Genomic DNA, 6,000 nt, shown 5'->3' on the forward strand with positions numbered 1-6,000 from the left:
AACCATTGATTAGGTTTTTTTTTTGTTGTTATGAGCAAAATATTTACACTCATAGATTTTGAAATAACTTATATTGGGTTTCTTGTTTTTCCAAAGCTCATAATGAAAGTATGTAGTACCTCGTACTTTTTTCGGTTAGTTCTTATGGCATTTTTAACTTGAACTTTCAGTGTGTTGTTTGACTTGTTTTCCATGTCTTGAGATGTACTTTTCTTGTTTGTATTGAGTGTCGGCTGATACCTAGAAGTCTTGAACCTTTCGTAATTTGAGTTGATGAGTTTTTGGTGTTTGGGACTTGTCTCGTTTGAAATGGGAGTGTCTCGTTCAAAACGAGACACATTTGAGAAATCGAGAGTTTTTTTCTTTGCCTGTTTTGAATAAAACATGCACTTCGAACGAGATAGTGTTTTTCTAGCACCTGTATATATTTGCTTCTTTCCTTTGCCTTTCATTCTTCTCAATCGAGCTAGCTCTCTCAAATTCACTATTCATCATCTTCTCACCTCTCTCAAACCATCCCTCACCATCTATGGCCTATCTTTGGAGCTTGATGCAAGAAAATTTGGTTGTAGTCCATTTATAATCTGTAACGTTGTTATTTATATGATATGAATGTGATAAACCATAATTTTACATATTTTATTGAGAATATTGCGATTTAATTGTTATGAGATTATATAAATTATGGTTTGATTATTGCCCTGATTCGTGGAATTTGCTAATTTTCTTTAGGATTAAACAAATGTGTAATAAAAAGTCGAATGGACCGAAGATTGCAACTAAATTCGCTATTTCGGAGTCGACCTTACCTACAGCCTGACCTGCCCAGTAGAAAAGGCTGGAGGTAAGGTCAACTCACTGCCTTGCTATTTTGGACTCGACCTTACCTACGGCCGGACCTGCCCCGTAGAAAAGGTCGGAGGTAAGGTCCACTTTTTGCCAGCATTTGTTAGCCGACCGGACCTGCGGCTTTACCTACCCAGTAAAACTGGTCAGTAGGTCCGGTCAAGAGCAATTTTTAAGTCCGGCTTGATTAGGTTTTCCTTGAAACTTGGAGACTATAAAAGCCAAAAAGAGAAGCTAAGTTGGCGTTCGATTTTTGACATAACTTAGAGACTTAGAAGCGACCACAAGGAGGAAAAAGAAGAATTGAATATTGAAGCAAGGATTTTTGACGATCGAATGAAAGAATCAACTGACGATTGATCTAACCTGGAATCTAAAGAGTTTTTCCTTATTCTCTTTTCATGAACTCTTTCAATTCTGTTTTAGCTTTTCGATCTCAGATTATGTGTAGCTAAACTTTACATTAGAGCTAGGGATGTAGTTTAATTATGGGATTCATTGTTAATTTATGGATTGTAGTTTTATATTAGCAAGAGATTGTTTAATATCGTGTTTTCAGTAATTAATTCTTGTGTTTATCGTTGTTTGATTGTTTGGCCATCAATTGAACTTTATCTAGAATTTATGTGAAGTATTGAGAGATGAAACATAAATTATGATCTAGAATTAATTCGCATAACTATCGTAGGATAGAGATATACCTACGGATTTGTGTATGACCTATAGGTTGTAATCCTTCATCATGCGATTAAATTAGAGTTTGGATTGAGAAATTAAACTCACTTTAATTGAATAGGCTTTCTTGATTCGAGAGAATATTAAAGCAATTTTGAATCCCGTCATTGAATCACATTCATTCCATAGTTGACAATGTATCTTATAATTAAGTGAAACCCCGAAACTCTAGTGTTCTTCGCCATTAATTTATTTTTACATCTTAATTCCTGTCGCTCTATTTACTTTAGTTAATTAATTTAAATAAATTACATTCAAATTTATAATTGTCTTAGCTATAATTAATACGAATAATAGTTAATCCGTTGTCTCTGTGGATACGACCTTGTTTGCTACGATTACATTCTGTATACTTGCAGAAGTTGCATTTTTAGCTATCAGAACTCACTCAGTCTATCTAACACCTGTTGTTTTCCCACTTTCAGGTTCATCATTTGTGGGCATGCACTGCTGAAAATTCGCTGTTTAGCGACTGATTGCCGACGGATTCAATCCGTCAGCAAATTCCTGGCCGCTAATCCTGTTTAGCGGCCATAAGGCCCATTCCGTCGCCAAATAGCGGCGGATTAGTCTATCGCCAATCCGTCGCTAATATATAGTGGGCCGTCGCCAATGGGCTTTGGAGACGACGCCATTGACGACGGCCCACGACTCATTTGGCGAGGGATTTCTCTCTCGCAAGATGGCGACGGATAACGTCTGTTGGCAAATCCCTCGGTAATTACTGAGGGATTTTGTGACGGATGTAATCCGTCGCCATTTGGCAAGGGAGAAATCCCTCGCCAATTCAGTGTTTTGCTCAAATTAGCGACAGATCAATTTTCGTTGCTAATTTAAATTATCCGTCGGGAATTACTGTTTTTTCGGCAGAATTGCCTAATATTTTACGATCATTTTTTTTTATTTCCAAATTCTTTTTCCTCGGAAGTTATATTACTTATTTGTACATAAATAAATATTTTAAACTCTATACCGCAATAGTCATAGCAATATTATTTGTCTGTTGTATGTAATTGTGTATTATTTTTGGGTGGATTAACTGTATTTATTATTATTGTTGTATGATTTTATACATGTTGTTGGAGTCTTGGTTGCCCCGAGCATTGGATTATTGTATATTTATTACAAGATGTATGGTTTGCTAGGTTTACATCTCATTCCTTAGCGCCGGTCACGGTCCCCAGATCTGTGTCGTGACATCAAGTTTTTTCCACATACGGCGCTAATTGATAGATTGTGTGTTCCAATAGAGGGTTGTGACCTACAAAATAATGTAGATGGCTGATCGGACGGTGGTTGTCCGACTCCTTTGCTTAAATTAGTATTAAGTTTAAGAAATAAATTGTATTGAATCTGCGTATATAGGTACCTCAACTCCTTTTATAGTAGTGAGATCTAACCTGGTTGAGTTCTCGAAGAAAAATGATTCCTTTAGGAAGTAAGATTAAAGTAGGAAAGAGATCCCTAATTTGTATCATGATCTTCTATCTTGTTCTATTCAGGAAAGAGTTCTAAATAGGAATGTCTTCCTAATTTAATCTTTAATCCTGTTTAGGATACAATCTTTTGATATATTTAGAGAATCTCATCTTCTATATTCTCTCCACGATTATAACGTTTATGGTTGACTTTGAATTCGATCTCTTAGCAAGATTTATGTCTTTAGAGTTCGGCCTCTTGAGCATTGCTGACTCCTTAAGGATTCAGTCAATATCCGTTTGGGAGAAGTCTGTATGAGCGTACTCTTAGACCGACGAATCTTTTAGGATTCGGCCGTGCCGATACATATCACTGTTTACGTCGGGGGTGAGTCTTGAGGTAGGCTTCGTTGGCCGAACCTTGACAAAACTCAGTTCATCGTTGTGGTCTTGATAAAACGTGTTTCCATCATTACTCAATATGATATTTAATTTAATTATTATAATTAAATAAAAAATTTAACGTAGTATAAAAAAACAATATACTAATAATAAAACAAACTAAAATAATTCAAAAAAGTAAAAAATACCATTAATTTAGAATAATTTTATAATATCCATTTTTTTTAAAGTTGGACTCATTTTATACAATAAGGGGTTAAATGTTCTAATTTTTAACTATAGAGGCTTATTTGAACTTTTTACTTTGGGTTAATTACATATAAAATAACCACCTTTACACGAATTCTCAAAAATAACACCACCTTTAAAACGTGTCAATTCAGGGCATCACCTTTCATTTTTTTTCAAAAACAACATGGGCACGTTTTTAGATAAAATTTTGCTGACTTGGACATCCGATGGGAGTGCCACGTGTCATGCCACGTCAGCAAAAACGCCATTGAAATGTGCACATGTTGTTTTTGAAAATAAATGAAAGATGGTGCCCTGAATTGCCGCGTTTTAAAGGCCGTGTTATTTTTATAATTTCGTGTAAAGGTGGTGATTTTATATGTAATTAACCCTTTTACTTTAAAGAAACATAACTTTTAACGGAGTTAACGGTATGTTCTTTTTGTACCATTTTTTATAATCATATGGGTCTAATTGAGCCACTGTCTATCTTAAGGGTCTAAATATTTATGGACGCCTACCGCAAGAATTTGCACCTTTTTCCATTTTTAATTAAGTGATGAGGTTAATTTATTAAATATCCCTAGAAGTTCAATTTGCTCATCAGTTTATAGGTGGCCATGGCCGGGTTGAACCGTGAACCAATCCGGTCAAACTCGGCCCGGAATCGGTCAAACCTGAAACCGTGTTGATAAGCCTTTATTTTACGTCAATTTCATGTCATTTGTATAATGTATTTTAGTGTTTTATTGCATAAAATAGAGAGCTTTATAATCATTTTTACCCTTTTGGATTATAATTGAATAAACAGAGTTTATATGAAGTAAAAGCCAAGCCGGATTAATTCGATCAAGTCTAATAAGAAGAATAATGGAGAATCAAGTCTAAGTACAAGCAACGTAGCCGCTAAATCAGTCATGAAAAGTTTAGATCGAAAAGCTGAAAATTCGGACATAGATTTGGATCATATCTGGAGCTAGAAATATCATAATTATGTGATTAAACATTTCATGGAAAGATAAGAGATAGATCTACAACTTTACCGGCTGAGACCTGAAAAATTTAGTTTTTGACTGTTATGGGAAGTGCGGGCCCTTGGTGAGCACTCATAAACCTTCCATGTCAATATAACCTTGATTCACACTCAAAAAGAGATCTTCCTTGGCTTGCGCTCAAAGAAATGAGCTTTGACTTCAATCAAATTCATTATGAAAAGGAGATATGCAACATTAACTTCAATCAAGCTTCTTATGGAAATTAGATATGTCAAACTTGATTCACTCAAACTCACTATGAAAAGAAAGAGAGACTTGATCACCACTCCTACTCTTATGGCAAGAAGATATGTCAAACTTGATTATCACTCAAGCTCACTATGGGAGGAAGATATTCTTGACTTGGCTATCACTCATTTTTGTGCCTATAAATAGAGTATTTTTATATAGAGATAGTATTCACTTACACTTTGATTTAAATATACAATTTTATATTCACTTTCTTAATACAAAATTCTCTCAACCATTATCTTTTTTATCTTTATTCTTCCATGTTCATGAGGTCTAACCATTCTATTGTTATTTTCAATATGACAGTGGGTTGCTAAACCCCTAAACTAGAATTAGGGAAATAGCCTAATTAGGGGGAAATTCTTGATTATGTATTGTTACATCTCATTAATATTTTAAACAAAGTTTTTCTTTAATCTTATTGAGATGATCATGAATATTAAGATTGATCACTTTAATGTTTGTATCCTAGAATTCATATGAAGTTCTTGACCGTGAAATATGAATTCAGATTTAGAGATTAAACATAATTTAATTAGAATAGAAATATGTTTAAGAAATTGTGATGGCGTTAATTATTTTGCTTAATGGGTTTAATTAATTAACAAGGTTATTGGAAAATATCTAAAATTAATTAAACACGCATTTGTGTCTTGAAAAAGAACAAATATATTTTAGAAATAATTGTCATGAAAAAGCTTTTGAGATGTATTATTAATTCTGATAAAATTTTCCCTCAACTATGGCGAACCCCGAAATCCTAGTTGTTTCAAATCTTGATAATTTATTAAAAATTTCTTTTACTTTTAATTATTTAATTAGTTGTTTTCAAAACCAAATCAACTTAACAGAACAGTTACTTTACAAAAATTAAATTAAAATAACATTTTAAAGAGTTCTTTCCTTGTGTATTCGACCTCGGAATACTTCGAATATTACTTGCTACAAGTGATTCTGTACACTTGCAGAATTAACCGATCACGTGTCTAAACCGGCCCGAAACTGCCGGAAGGCCGAGTTCTGGCCGGTTAAATATATTTTGGAACCGGAACAGTCGGTTCTGATTCCAAACCGGCGATTCC

This window comes from Mercurialis annua, linkage group LG5, assembly GCF_937616625.2.
Source record: "Mercurialis annua linkage group LG5, ddMerAnnu1.2, whole genome shotgun sequence".
Classification (NCBI taxonomy): domain Eukaryota; kingdom Viridiplantae; phylum Streptophyta; class Magnoliopsida; order Malpighiales; family Euphorbiaceae; genus Mercurialis; species Mercurialis annua.